We start from the raw sequence: 14,704 nt of genomic DNA on the forward strand, positions 1-14,704 counted from the left end.
TGGCCGTGCACTGAGTCCTGCAGAGGAGCTTTATAAGCCCACTGCAGGCGAGCAGCTGGTGCACACAAGTGGAATCAATTTACAAAGTGACATTCCTCCTGATACAGTTAGTAAGTGCAACACGTTACTTTAGAAAATGCAACGCCTAACGTTAGTAGAACAGCAAAGCTGCTTTTCTTGGTTGAAGGCAGCTGGTTTTGGTGTTTTTACTACTGTAAAGTGTTCCATATCAACAGAAAGCTGCTGTTCTCTGCTTCAGAACTGTGTTAGTTGCCTCAACCAGGGCTGGCCACCCCTGGTCCTCCAGAGCCACAATCCCGCCTGTTTACCAGCTGCTGTTGCTGATTAGCTGACTCAAGTGAATTCAAAGAACGTCAACACTGGAGCCAAAGCTCTGCTTTTAAAAGGTGAATCTGAGTCATGTGATTCGATGGGAAAGTTCTGTTGGCGGTTGACAGATTGGATTTGGCGTTGCTTTGATGTCAGAAAAAACCCTCTGCATTTATCCGGACTTGGGACCGGCGCATGAAAGCATTGATTTTTGCCCCCCTGTGGTTGCATTACTATGAACGGCTATGAATGACCAATGTTTGACTTAGATTTGAACCAGTCACTCTGATCTATTGGAACTGAGTCTCCGTTTATTTCTGAGCTGCAGAAACTTTGGCTCAGCACTACCAAACATTTTTCTCTCTGTACTTTGGTTGGTAGCTGTAACTGATGCATCGACTCATGACTGGAATTGAAATATATTCTACTGGTAATTGTTTTCTGTTCCAACCCGACTGTCTGTTGGTCACTTTCATTAGCCGTTTTTAAGAACAGTTGAGATGATTTGTTAAGTCAGGTGTTTAAAATGAACAGAACTATAACGATTGGAAGTACTTTACATTTACTTTTGGATTACTTTACATTACATTTTGGATTGAGTTATTGGTCTTCTTAGATTTTAATTTGTGACAAACTCTGACATGACCAGAATTGGTATAGGGCTCTAAAAGAAAGTGGGCTGTGATCAATGTGTGGTTTGAAAAACAATGTTACTGGTACTTCTGAAGTTATTTTAAACCCAAATGTCCCCAAATCTGAAGACGACCACAAACTACCAAACACAGCCGTTCATCTAATAACCAACGACGGAAAAGCTTTTAGAGACTACAGTCCGGTCATTGCTTTTGCAGTTTCAGTTAAAAATCCTAAAGAAAAATCTAACTTGAGTTTTGGATCAGGTGGGGGGAACTGAAGCTGAAGTTTTTGCGTGATCTATCGGTTCTTCTGTTGCTATGGTTACTGCTCTTATTGTGGGCGGGGTCAGCCCCATCAAAGCAACGCAGGTGAAACGTCACACATTCACGAGGCGCACGAACAGCGACAGACACGAACGAGGGAACCCGAATTTAGCCGAAGAGGGAAGCGCGGACTCGGCAAAGGGCCTCCCGCTGCTGTGTGGGGGGGGTTCAAGGAGTTCCTCCTCATTTCATCTCAAATTCGTCCAGAAGATTGATTGTTTTCAATACGGGCCGTTTCTGGGTTGGTTTGGGGGGAGGAAGACCTGAAACCTCCCATCAGTCCTTTGAGAAGCTCATAAAACGTTTGGAGGCTTCTAGAAAACGTTTTCCTTCTGCTTTAGTCATTACTGGGAGGATGAAACACTGAGGTTTGGTCCCAGAAGGAAAACCTGCAGCAGCTGAACAAGCCCAGAGATTTTGCTGACTCAGCATTTGACCTACAGCTTTTGCTGAATCAGCGTTTGACCCACATCTTTTGCTGCTTCTCCACACCTCATCCATGGAGTACGGACAGAGGGTGGTTCATGCTCCTCATCACTGCTCTGAGGCTGGACTTAGGTCTTGCCTCCACCATTGTCTCCAGAGTCCAGACTCGCACCAACAATAGAGTCTGCTTATACACCTGTCCAACTTGTTGTCCAGCTGCAGATCCAGGTATTTGTAGGTGGAGACTACCTCATCCTACACTCCAATACAGACAGGCTGAGGTGGTGGAGCGACCTGACCAAAGTCCAGTGCCGCGGTCCATTACCGGTCCACGTGTCACTTGGTAACAAGCAGCAGACAGAAAAACAATCTTCAGAGCTGCAGGCGACAGCGTTTGTACTCGTGGATCTTCCTCTTGATCTGTTTGGGGGGTGTCCTGCTATTAGTTCTTCTCGTCTGTAATGTTTACCACAAAAACACTTCAACTGAGAGACGGAATGTAAAGACAGAATCCAGAAAATCCCTTTTTGAAATTCTTTATTTTTAAAACTGGGCACTAAAGTTCAACTCAATACTTTGTAATGTTTCCATGACAAAGGTCAAAGGTCTCCTGAAGTTCTTCAACAGGTTTGGTCCATTCATCCATGCAGATCCTCTCCAGAGCTGTGATGTTTTGGGACCTAGAGACAGTTTCTTCCCAAAAGCTGTCACTGTACTGAACGCCAACTTTACACCACAAGCCTCTGGATTCCTTCACATCTTTCCTTTGATCCGTGCACATTTGTCTGATTGTTGCTCTTTTTAAAAATCTGCTTTTAATCCTTTTTTTTATTGAAAAAGCACATGAAAAATTGTACATTGATAGACTGCAATGATCTTGCTTTCTCAGTCTTTAAGGAAAATAGAACAAACATGTGAAAGAGCAGGAATTGTTCAAAACATATATGACCATTTCAGTGACACTTTACATAAAGTCTCATCTTATAGGCTTTACTTATTCTGTCCATTTAGACCAAGTAGTGTAAAAAACATCAGTTAAATTTGTATTTATTCTTTGTATACCGTCAAGCCAGTCGTTGGTTGTTCAGGTTTAAGCCATTTTCTGATTATTGTTTTCTTAATAGCTGCCAGTAGAATGTAGAGCAATTTCTTACTTTATTTGTCCAGCCCTTTAGCTCTATTTTACCCAAAAATCAAGTCTCCATTCTCCTTGAGGCCAACATTGACAGGAGCATCCATGGCCAGAAAGGATTGGAAGACCACACCTTCCAGGAGATGAGGGAACTCTACTGGCAGTATGCAGCACAAAAGGACAGGCCAGAGACATTTAGCATGAAGGAGAGGGAGATACACAGAAAGCAAACAGCTCTGTGAGGAGATGGTTGAACACACCGCTGACCCACATCACCAGCATGCAGATGAAGAGGTTCTGAAAATACATCTCAGAAAAGGAACAAGTAAGTGTTGTGGCCATAAACGACCCAAAAGCTAAGAGTGTGTTTGATTTGCACATTGGTAATGTTTCACAATTGAACTTTTCTACCAAATTTGACGTAATAAAACATTTACTTTCCTACTTGAGGTCCTTGTCAGACGCGGACGTGGTGCTTGAGGGGAACTTTAGGACCACAGGAAATGATGAGAAATGATTGAGATACTCTGTCACATTTGAACGTTTATCAGAAGTTATTGAAGCAGGAAGTCCAAATCTGTGAAGACCTTTGTGACTTTACCAAGTACTCAGAGTCCTGCACTCTGATTGGTTGACTCCACCTCCTCTAACCCTACCTCCCCCCTACTTCATTTATCGGACACAAATCAGTTTTGACACAAGTTTCTCGCAAGGAATGTGTCAGAATTCAGAGCGCAGTTTGTGATTTGCCCTAGCAGATTCAAACACCCTCAGAACTGCATAAATATGACAACCGATTCGTTTTTTCCGGAGACAGCGCTTTAATCCTCGCCATGGGATTAACATTGTTTTCATTGACGGCGTTGGACCATCAGAGGCTGCTGTTGATGATGGAGGGCCAACCAGGGAATTTTTCAAAAGACAGTATGTTTTTCAGTGGCAGCGAAAATGTCAATGCTGGTTGGCTGGTTAAGTCCTTTGCTGGAAAATTAACATTTCAATCACTATAATAATCCATTTATTTACTAACAAAAGAATGCAGCTGGATGAAGTCATTTCTGTGGTTTGAACCAGTAAAAGCTCACTACCATGACCTTTGGAACATTTCAATTCATACTTTTTTCTTCACACATTTGTCTTTCAGCTCTGGCTTCTGGGGCAAATGATCGCTCTTGCCCTCACTCATGGAGGCATCAAGCCATCAATTTTCTCAGAAAGGTTATATTCAGAAATATCATGTCAAGAAACATCTGATGTCACCTTGGAGGAAGTGGATGACTGGGATGTGAAAGGTAAACTTCAAAAGGTACTTTCCATAAAGTTTTACAACCTTCTGGCGGTTAGCAGTTGAAGCACGAATACGGTTGTTCGGTCATCAAAAACCAGCACACGCCATCAGCATTATTTTGGCAAATTGGTGAAGATCATCTTCCAAACTATATACAGTGCTCAGCATAAATGAGTACACCCCACTACATTTGTCAGAAAACCTTTAGTGTCCTTTCAGAATCATCATTTTCTGTGAAATACTAGACTACAAAATACACCTGTAAGGGTCTGTCACTGATTGCAAACAAGATATGATAATTTGCACACAAAAAAAGATATTTTCCTAACAAATTCAAGCCCATGTTACAAAAACTGAGTTCACCCCAGTCATAGTGACACAGGAGAAAAGCCAAACTTAAGACTACAAATTCTACTCAACAGGCATTCAACCACAGGTGAGTCTAATGCAGTGGTTTTACACCTTTTTTGAGCCACGGCACACTTTAACCTTGACAAAAATCCCGCGGCACACCAACATCCAAAAAAATAGATAAATTAAAAAAAAAAAGAAAAAGCTCAGTCTGTGTTGATCTACAGCCGCTCTCACATGCATTTTTGTGATGATTGTTGCAGAAAACGCTGGAAGCTGAAGCTGTTTTTTCTAAAAGATGTATTAAAAATTAAGTCAAAAGATTCAAAAACTGTTTGATGTGTGTTCGTTGTTTTAAGACGTTAAGAGGAGAGACTCATTGTGCGCTAAGACAGTGACTTTACTGCATCATGGGAGATGTAGTGCCCGTAATCCGCCGACAGCAGAAAGACCAGCGTCTTTGAGCTTCATGGTTTTGTTCACTTGTTCCACAGTCTGATACCAGATTCTGTGGAAAGCTACACCGCTAAAGACGAGCTTTAGCTGGTATTTTTGTTAGAACAGAGAGACTTTTTTGCGCTAAATCGAAACAAGGAAGTGAATACTTTATCCACTACTGATTGGTCAGACTGATGACATGTGATTAAGCCTTCAAGAATGATTGGTGGAGACAGTTAAAGGGGCGGGACTTTTCCTTACACAGTTATAGCTGCAGCTAAATCGCGGTATCCCGTTATTCTTATCAAAATGTCTTTAATAGAATCATATAAACACAAAGAAAAAATAATTTTATGACATTTCATATTCTTAACTTCTCAGTGTTTTATCAGGGCCTGTTTGGATGAACAAAGAGCTGATTTCCTGGAGATGGTAATTGCTTTTAGATCAGTTAATGAGGGCAATTTCTCACGGCACACTTGACCATCTCCCACGGCACACTAGTGTGCCGCGGCACACTGGTTGAAAAACACTGGTCTAATGAATCATTTGAGAGGTGTCCAGCACACAGGTGACCATAAAAGGGCATTTCATAACAACGAAAAGATCCTCCCATTTCCTGCTGTCAGCAATGGCTCCTCATGGGAAAGAAATGTCACAAAATCTGAGAAAGGAAATCATTTCTTTGCACAAAAAAGGTGAAAATGCGATCCCCTCTTAGCATTGTCGCTGTAATTATGTCACAGAATAAGTGTTTTTAAGTAGAAAATGAAAAAGCATTTTGGTGGATTACATTTTATTTTGTTTTTGAGTCATTTGATGCAGTTACATTGTGAAAATGAAATAGCATTTCTGTTAATCAATTTTAATTGTTAAATTAGACATTCCAAATTGAATTTTGCTACACATTGTCTATAGAACTTTTTGAAAATGAAATGCCAAATTAGGGTTGTGCCGATGGACGATATCATCGTCCATCGTGATGGGTGACTGACATCCCGATGGAGAGACCACAATCGTGATGCCACGCCCCCGCCACGTTGCGCGTCGACACCATAAGCCGCGGTTACATGTACAAAATATCTTGATGGGATCAATGGTCGGATTAGAATCCAACCGTGTACATGGGCCCAGAAAAATGTTTTCAGAATATAAAAACGTTCACTAAGGTCACACTTCGGAATAAATCATTCGCACATGCGCAGTAGGGTTTGAAAACGGAAGGATATAAATTCCGCAGAGCGGCTTTTTTTTTTTCAAACTTTATTGAATGTAACAATTCAATACAAAACAATGTTAAACAGCGCCGAGCGGCTATATACATTGACATGTCAGCTCGGTAAAATACGAGATGATCTTCTAAACGTGCTTTTAATAATGTTACGGTTATTATGAAACACCTGTTCGCTCATCATTTGAATTTTAATCCGTGTGGTCAGTGCTTTTTCTGAACGAAGCCATGATTAGCAGTATGCTAACACGGGCTAACAACATTAGCTTTGGGTGGTGCTGCTTGCTGGCTGCACGTAAACATGTAAGAATAACATCAGCCTTTATTTAGTCGGGACACGACTGGAAACACAAATCCGCGTGATTGTTTGAATGTTTTCTAAGGACTGAGCGACATTTCTGCTTTGAAGCTCAAACCGCTGTGTGTGCTGACGATCCGAGCTGTGCTCAGACACACACTTTTAGACCCGGTTCTGAGTTCGGTTGCTTGTACCCCTAGAGCTGCGGGACGAATCGCAGTCTTAAATCTCCCACACATAGCGCTCATGTAACAAAGCACCCCCCCCCTTCCCCTCAAACACAAAGCTGTAAGTCCACGCTCCGCCGGTCCACGGGAGCGGACTACTTCTTTTCTATTTTGTTTGTTACTTTTTTTGTTAAAGTCACTTCCCTCAGTTTATACTGGATCATCGCGGATTAGTCATTAGTTGGAAAATAAAATAAAAAAAGCAAAAAAACGAATAGCAGTTATATAAGAACGAAAAATGTAAAAATCCCCCCCCCAACGATGTCATCGTCCATCCCGATGGTTGACAGCAAACATCGTCAACGGCCAATTTAAGGGACATCGCCCAACCCTATGCCAAATATCTTCTTTATCATTTTGGTTAAGTGGCAGGATGAGCCGTGTTGAAGAAAAGCGGTTTGACTGATTATTTAGTTTCATTTTGAGTCAAGAAATACAGGTTCATTTTGAAAATGCAAAAGCATTCCTGGTATTGACTTATTTCTAATTATGCTAGAGAAATTCTTCCAAACTAAAACAACCTGCTGATGATTACACATTTCTCTTAGGAGCCACAGAGATTTCAGGTTTGATAAATGCAGTTAATTGAATTATACCTTGATATACCATAGTTATCAGCTGATACTAAACCAGGAAAATACATTGCAATGACATCAATCTGTCACTCAGTACTAATTCAAGGTCAGATTCTTAATAGGACTGAATAATTGCATGAATCTAACTCATTGACTTTTCTCATCAGGACCCAAAGATAAGAGGTCATCCTGGTCATTCATGCAGTTTCAGCAACACTTTACTGTATAGTTTTTCTTTGAACACATAATCAGGGGAGAGCGCAGACGCAGTCCCCCACTACCAGAAATTATGCAGTTGAGATTCCCACATTTGGGGAATTCGCAAAGGTCAGCACAGCCTCAGTGCAATGGCTGAGCCTCACCTTGGGTGAACCACCTTCATGATCATGGTATCTCCCCTGCCAGGTAAGTATGAGTTGTTCATGTCACACTCACACACCACTTTCACACACACACTGTGCAGCTTTAAGGTCATTACAAACTTCACACACACACACAAACAACCACACACTGCATGACTCACATTCAACACTGTGCTACACAAACACATCTGTACACAAACACTAACGTATTTAACACTGATTGAGCCTTGGAATAACGATTCCCATGATGCACTGCTGTGTCTGAACCATGCAAGCTAACTGATGACCACAAAGTTCCATTCATTTATTCTCATTTAGGCGATTTTCAGAGAGTTAAAAAAACAGAAAATGGGGTGATTGAAAAAACCCCAGACTGTTTGAATCATATGAACAACAAAAATGCTACTAAAATCAATGAAAACATACAAAACAGACGTTTTTCCCTGCTAACGCTAAACAACTTCCTCTTCTTTTGTGTCCTGCTGACTGGAACATCAGAGCTCTGCTGCTGCCCCCTACTGGTCTGGAATGTGAACTACAAATGTAAACAGTTTTATCATCAAAGCTCAAAACAAAACCAAGTTTTTCCAACATCTTGAGTCTGGTGAGTTGCCTAAATATTTATCCTTTCGCCATATCCCCTCAGGGATCATCACCATGTATGAACTTTCACAGATCTGCACATTTGGTTTGGCAGATCTGTGAATAAAAAAAAACAGTCACCTTGGCGCCCTCTAGTGGACAACAAAAACTACAATTTATACAGTGAAGTAAAAACTGGTCATCAAACTAATTTTTAGTAAAATTTGACAAAACAATAACACCATGAAAATGTAGTGTTCCTGTGCAAATACTGGATCAGTTTCAGACTGACTTTTTTAGCATGTTCACTATTCTAATATATCATTACTTTGGATGTATAATCATTAGTTAGATCTACAAACGCCTGCAGTGTCTGAAGCAAAGTCAAACAAAGCTGAAAAATATTTTTCTGTTAAAGAAAAAGTAGCTTAAAAAGTAGGTTAGTAATTATCCACCTTGTACCGATATGCAGCACTTGTAAAGCACTGGACATCGTTGCAAAGCAGGTATCAGAATTATTTTCCTCCGCTGCAGAATCCGCTCATAATCACTTCACTGCTGTTCAGGGGGGTATTCCAGGAAGCGTGTTTAAACTAACCTGACTTTAAGCCTGAACTCTGGCTGAAATCCGCCTGAACTTGCTTACTCTGGGTATGTCGGTTCCCAAAGACCGGATATGAGTTAGCGTAATTACGCTCCACTTGGTAACCCTGGGTTAATGCTCGTGCACAGCAGGTACATAAAGACATTCTCAATGGATCACCGATTTCAAGAGTCACCATGGAAACGTGTGGAGAAAAAAGAGAGAGCTATACTATGAGGTTCCGTTTGTGCCAAAAATCTGTTTTTGTGTCCACTGTCTATGTCTTTGGTCCATTGTCTATGTCTACTGACCGAGTTCATTGAACATTGGTTCATGCGTTATGTGTAAAACTTTGCATTTGTCTTTGTTATACACCCTGTCGTCTCCTTAGCAACCGTTGCTACTGTCGTTAGCTACGACGTTTGCTACTGTCGTTAGCTACAACGTTTCCCCGTGTCTTGTCGTTAGATCATAGATCTTGTCGTTTTTCAAATTTTGCCAAAGTCGTCAGAAAAAATCCTTTGTACGGCCGGTAAATTGTTTCCTGTACTACCGCGGAATGAAAAAAAGAAATGTTTATTTAAGCCGGCGCTAGGGTTAACCATGACAAACACTTTTTTAAGATGAACTTTATTGATATTCCCTCAAACGCGCAATGCCAGAAAGGGGGGGGTGGCGCATGCATACAACGCTTTCTCGTTCCCGAAGCGACTCTCTTGCCAATTTTTTAAAGTTATTTAGAGTCTATCTTCAATTAAATCTGGAGATGAAACTACTATTTAAGTCTTTTAAAAAACAGCTGATCTTTATCAAACATGCTGTCACAAATCGGGTGGATAAACGAGGAGCAGACGGCCCAAAATCTTTGAATGGATTTTGATCTTTTCTTTTCAATCTGTTATGTATTTATTTGAGCATGAGGTGGCGCTCTCTGGACCACTATAAGGCTCTTTTGGGCGCCTATGCTCCTCGTTTATCCATCAGATTTGTAACAACATGTTGAATAAAGATCAGTTACTTTTCAAAAGACTTTTAAATAATAGTTTCATTACAAGATTGAATTGAAGCCATATTCTAAATAACTTAAAACTAAATAACTTTAAACGGGAACGCGAAACCGTTGTACGCATGCACCCCCCCCTTTCTGGCAATGCGCGTTTGCAGGATTATCAATAAAGTTTTTTTAACATGTTTTAAACATGTTTCGTTCTGTGATAATACAGGAAACAATTTACCAACCGTACAAAGGACTTCTCTGACAACTTTTGCAAAATTTGAAATACAACAAGATCTAAGGACACGACATGGTGAGACGACGTAGCAAACGACACTAGCAACGGTTGCTAAGGATTTTCCTGACGACACGTGAAACGACGTAGCAAACGACACTAGCAACGGTTGCTAAGGATTTTCCTGACGACACGTGAAACGACGTAGCAAACGACACTAGCAACTGTTGCTAAGGACTTTCCTGACGCCGTAGTTAGACGACATGGGATAAGGACAATGACAATGACAAAGACAAATGCAAAGTTTAAGCATGGAGCAAGCATATACATCACAAAGTAAATTCAAAGTAATAATCAAAGAATCATGGGCATGCAGAAGATATTGCTTAGTAGAACATAGACATGAACCAATGTAAAATGAACTTGTTCAATAGACATAGACAATGAGCCCAAAGCATAGACAGTGGACGCAAAAACACGATCAATAGACAAAGACAATGGACCAAAGACATAAAAGTGGACGCAAAAACACATTTTGATATTTTTGGCACAAATGGAACCTCATACTATACTTCAGTGAGACGGAGTCTGAGATTTAAATGACGGCGTATGAAGATTATACGTCCATCAAAACAGTAACACGGCTGCATCATCAGCAAAAGAAAGAGTTTCTGCTTGGAAAAAAGAACAAAGTAAACACACGAGTTTCTGATCTTATTTCTATTTTCCTTGTGACGCATATATATATATAAAAAAAAAAAACGCCCCTCTCACCCTCCGCGGGTGGTTTCTCCTCCAAGCTCAGGTCCTCTACCAGAGGCCTGGGAGCTTGAGGGTCCTGCGCAGTATCTTAGCTGTTCCTAGCACTGCGCTTTTCTGGACTGAGAGGTCTGAGGTCTTTCCAGGTATCTGTTGTAGCCACTCCTCCAGCTTGGGGGTTACTGCCCCGAGTGCTCCAATTACCACAGGCACCACTGTCACCTTCACTTTCCAGGCTTTCTCCAGTTCTTTTCAGAGTCCCTGGTATTTCTCCAGTTTCTCATGTTCCTTCTTCCTGATGTTCCCATCGCTTGGCACTGCCACATCCACCACAACGGCTTTCCTCTGTTCTTTATCCACCACTACAATGTCTGGTTGGTTTGCCATTACCATCCTATCAGTCTGGATCTGGAAGTCCCACAGGATCTTTGCCCTCTCATTCTCTACCACCTTCGGAGGTGTTTCCCATTTTGACCTTGGGGTTTCCAGTTCATATTCTGCACACATGTTCCTGTATATTATTCCAGCCACTTGATTGTGGCGCTCCATGTATGCTTTACCTGCCAGCATCTTACATCCTGCAGTTATGTGCTGGATTGTTTCAGGGGCCTCTTTGCACAGCCTACACCTTGGGTCTTGTCTGGTGTGGTAGATCTGAGCCTCTATCGCTCTGGTGCTCAGGGCTTGTTCCTGAGCTGCCAGGATGAGTGCTTCGGTGCTGTCCTGTAGGCCAGCCCTTTCTAGCCATTGGTAGGACTTCTTGATATCAGCCACTTCAGTTATGGTCCGGTGGTACATCCCATGCAGGGGTTTGTCCTCCCATGAGGATCTGTCCTCGGTGCCGCCCCCCTTCAGTTTTCCGCCCCAGGCCACCGCCCGGACGGCCCGTGCCTAGAACCGCTACTGCTCACCAGGTAAAGATGAATTTAGATGGATGGCAGCAGACTCACATCGCGCAGCATCATCAGGATGGCCGTTGATTCCTCTGGACAGTGATCAGATGTTTCACTCTCAAGCTTGGGTTTTTAAAACATCTGAGGAAGAAAAACAAACAAGATTAAATTACAAATTCAGTTTGATCATTTTTAAATGCAAGATGTTTTCAAAAGATTGCATCTTACTTTTTCTGATGTGTGTAAATTACTGCAGTTCTGAAATTCCTTACTATTCCTCACCATTTTGTTAAATTGTAATAGTTGCTACTTCATTAGATTTAATTGCTCTTTATTAACATAATGGTCCCCATAAATATTTTTGAGGCATTTATTTTTCATACAATAATTAGGAACTTCTTAAATCTTAAAAACATACAATTATTGGCTTGAAAGAATCCTGTGAATAAAAGAAAGTAATGCAGATCCAAGGAAGAGAGGATTTTAGAACAGATCTTCTCTGGTTGAGCTCCTATCTTTCTGTTAGCAGCTGGACACACGAACCAATCACACCAGAGACAACTCGGCTTCATGCTGAGATTTCTATTAGAATTCTGTCATTCTGTAATAATTGCATGACAATTTATCTGATCATCTTGTAAAATGGAAATTTGACTTTTTGAGAGCGTTTTAGGGTTGAGAGGAAAAGAGAAAAAGGCTTCATTGCAAAGGCTGGGAATCGAACCTGCGTGGCAGGCCAGAATTGTCCCCCTGAACCACCAATGCTCGAGTGCCCTAAAAAAGACGAAGAAATAGGAAAATCACAAGGGAGTGCATTCTCCATTTGGTCAGCAATCTTCAAACATGTCATCAAAGTCTGCCACACACACACTGTAATGTAATAGGAAAGTTCTTTTCCTATTGAATTGTCCAATAATGCAACCGAACTGAATTTATAACTTTTAAATCATCAAAGAACACAATCTCAAGCATTCTATAAGAACACATCAGGATATTATTGGGAAGATGGGAAGAACACCTGGGATGTGTTCATTTAAATCTAGCAAACATACAATAACACTGGTGCTCAAGACGCTGACACACATAGATAATTATGTTTTCTGTGTGAAACCTAATATATTGATTCCAGTATATCATAATGAAAACTCTTAACCAGAGAATCTTCTTAGACATTGATACTTCAAATTTAAGAATTTATCATTCACAGAGAGAAGGGGGGTGCACCGTTCCTAGAGATACTGCAATACCAGGTCGATGCGTGGAGTGGACGGAGCAAGCCCCTATTCCATCTCCCTGTTCCAAAAATCAATTTAATATATGGTCCCCGGGTAGGGGACGTATCAGATATTAAACTGATAAGAACAGATACTACACTTGATCTTAGCCAAAAGGCCGAGAAGCGATACCAACCACAACTCAAAGGAAAGAACCTGATTCTGCTTTCTACAAATCTACCTCAAGGTTCTAAAGTGACTAAATAAAAACACTCCATCTTTCTATAACTCATGGCAATGAATAACATCAATCGTATAACAGGAATAGATCGATGAAAATCATGAAAATTTGGAAAAACTAAAGACGATAAAGAAGCCTCCGTGTTACTTTCGGGACACGTGGTATGATCTAGTCCTATTGGAAGACGAGCAGCAACATCAACATAAAACAACCATTTTAAGAACGTCTTTATAAATATTCATATCATGTATTTGACTCCCACATCAACAGAATCTCTTCTGTGTAATTAACAACATTAAATCGATGCTTGCTACTAAAATAATGTCATTTTGATGTGACCTGACACCTAACAAATGTAAAGCCCACAGCGCCCTCTATCGAAAACAAGTGGAAATACAGCCTCTTTTCTGGTCAGTCTGAAATCCACCCGCAAAAGACCAATTTAAGTGGGTTGTTTTAAAGACAAAAACCTACAATTTTAAATTTGTGTGACTGTTGAGGACAACTCAAAGCTCGACAATAACTTTTAACTTGACAAAATAACCAGCAAATAGTACCATTAGTAGACGTCTGTACGTCGTTAAATCTATAAACATCTCATATTTATTTATTCACATAATTAATACGCTTTACACCAAAATAGAAACGTTAGAAGAAAGCTTGGAAGAAAACAGACGTACTTTACCCATTTAACCGTGTCGACATCTGCGAAAAGTTAAAATCCACGCGACTCGAAAAGACGAGCGTATTAAGCCGCACATGCGCAGACTGCAGAGAAGTGCCCTTACAGGTGCCAGCTTCATCTATTACCAGTTAACAAAAAATTACTATTCAAGTTTGGAAAAGTGTTGCTTTATGTCCTGCTGGTATTTTTGTCTCAAAAACTAGATTTCGGCTAAAACATTTTTATTTAAAACAGTTGATTTTAACCCTTTTCATCAAGGATTTTAACCTTTTTAATCAGTCTGAAAAATATATATAAAAAACAAATTAGCTGCGTCACACTTTAGCTCTCTAAACACGTTTCTAGAGTAACAAATTATTACCTATAATTACTAAAACTATACTTACATAAAACTATTTCCATGTAGAAGACTTTATAAGGAGCTGCTTGAAGAACCACGTGGAAATACATGCAGGCGAATTGAACGTTTTACTATTGTATGATTTTTTTTTTGATGACTACCATTGTAAACAAACAGGTAGCTGAACTTTTTTTTAAACAAGAGAAAATGTTTGCCCCCTGAAAAAGCCTTTTCACCCCATTTAAACCTTTTTATGTTTAAATGTGTTGGTCCTCTGTTCCAGAGTTGTTCATGTTTGTTCCATCAGTTTATGGTTTAGAACTGGGTTCTCTGTTGATATTTATGCATAAATGAATGAGGATCTGCTTTTCTGCTCTATGGAGTTTGGTTGTTTTACCTGACGCCGTTTTTTAGTGTTTGTATTTGTCAAAAGTTCAAACATTTGTTATTCTGTCCAACAAACAGCAGCTTTTTTCCCAGAAGTTCAACCTCTTTGAAAACATCCGGTTCAAACATCTTCAAAAACATTTCAATTTTTATTTGTTGGAAAAATGTTTATTA

General features: G+C 40.4%; 2 non-coding genes across 2 annotated transcripts; both read right to left on the reverse strand.

Moving 5' to 3' along the window:
• Positions 1-7,504: 7,504 nt before the first annotated feature.
• On the reverse strand, positions 7,505-7,668 carry LOC111948522. Its single transcript, XR_002874536.1, has one exon. It is a non-coding gene; the product is annotated as a U1 spliceosomal RNA (small nuclear RNA).
• Positions 7,669-12,876: 5,208 nt separating this feature from the next.
• Positions 12,877-13,067, reverse strand: LOC111948539. The gene has a single exon (XR_002874552.1). It is a non-coding gene; the product is annotated as a U2 spliceosomal RNA (small nuclear RNA).
• Between the last annotated feature and the right edge of the window lie 1,637 nt (positions 13,068-14,704).

This window comes from Oryzias latipes, chromosome 13 (genome assembly GCF_002234675.1).
Source record: "Oryzias latipes chromosome 13, ASM223467v1".
Taxonomy (NCBI): Eukaryota; Metazoa; Chordata; class Actinopteri; order Beloniformes; family Adrianichthyidae; genus Oryzias; species Oryzias latipes.